Source organism: Pelmatolapia mariae, linkage group LG15, assembly GCF_036321145.2.
Source record: "Pelmatolapia mariae isolate MD_Pm_ZW linkage group LG15, Pm_UMD_F_2, whole genome shotgun sequence".
NCBI classification, from domain to species: domain Eukaryota; kingdom Metazoa; phylum Chordata; class Actinopteri; order Cichliformes; family Cichlidae; genus Pelmatolapia; species Pelmatolapia mariae.
In genome coordinates, this window is record NC_086240.1 from 33,783,790 (window position 1) to 33,785,171 (window position 1,382).

The following is a 1,382-nucleotide window of genomic DNA, read 5'->3' on the forward strand; positions in this document are numbered from 1 at the left end:
TCACCTTTAAAGTGTTTGTGCTAATAACACCATGTACAGTAAGACAGGCATGGAGAACAGCACTGACTGGGAGGCTTTGAAAAGATGACACACTCAGTTCAGTTCAACATATCAGACTTTAAGAATGCACAAGCATCTACCTAAAATCTATTTATTTAGTCTCTCATCTGTGATGTAATTATGTAAAATTATGATGTATCGTTCACCTCCATTAAATGAACAGGTAGCTTTAAAGTATTTAATATGTTAAAACACTTAAATGTGTCTGTTGTCTCAGTGGCTGATAGTGCCCCACAGGCCTCAGTGTGAGCTTGAAGCCATTATAATGCTAAAGTTGTTTAATGTGTAGGTGCTCATGATATAGACCACAGGGTCTGGGTAGATACAGGTGGGACACAACACAAAAACCTGTCACTAACATATGCTCCTCTCTCGTGATCAGTAACATCAGTTTTCACTGCAGTGATACAAACCATGAATCTCACCCTTATAAAAGTTAAGGAGGGATTCTCCGGACTGGAGAATCCCTCCAGATGTGATCTTGAGGCATCAGACTACTGGAAATATGTGATGGCAAGGTAGAACAGGGTCTTTGCCAAAACGTATATAATGCAAAACCTGCTGATATTCCTGCAGCTTGGAATGGCATCACACAGAGCAGGCAGAAAACAGCCTCAAAGAATCATTTTCCATTTTCTAACAAAGTTAAATATATTGTTAATGTTTACCTAACTGGGCTAAGACAAGTAAGACAATGACAAATAATTGCCATTACTGATCCCTTTGATCTGTTTGCTTTTAACACAATTAATTTCTTTTACTGAATAGACATGTGTATGAGATTCCTTTTTGTCAGATAATCATTAACAGTCGTAGATGACTCAGTCTGCATTGTTGTAATTAAACAGAAAATTTAAAATGAAAAAAGTAGTACCCCTCAGCCCCCCAGCAGATGTACCTATGTAATGAATTTCTATATCCTTTGTCGCCATGTTCTCAAGTTATTGATTTACAAGATTTTCAGAAAATTTGACCTCAAGGTCAAGGTTACTGATTTTAAACCAATCATAGATACACCTGTGGTATCAGTTTGAAACTCCTACGTCCCTTCGTTCTCATGTTATTGCATTCACAACTTGGGTGGACAAGTTGCCTTTTATGTTTTAGGGTTATTGGTATAAATTCTGTGTTTCTGTGAGAAATCTGATGTTAAATATTTATATTTCCATTTTTTTAAAAGATTTATCTCAGCATAAATGCCTTTTTAATTCATCTATGTGAGTTTTTTTCTCAGTGTTTAAAATTTGCTTTTCTTGACATATCTGCTCTCACATAATTCCACTTAATTACATTTTTTTCTTTGTTAAGTCATTAAATGATAA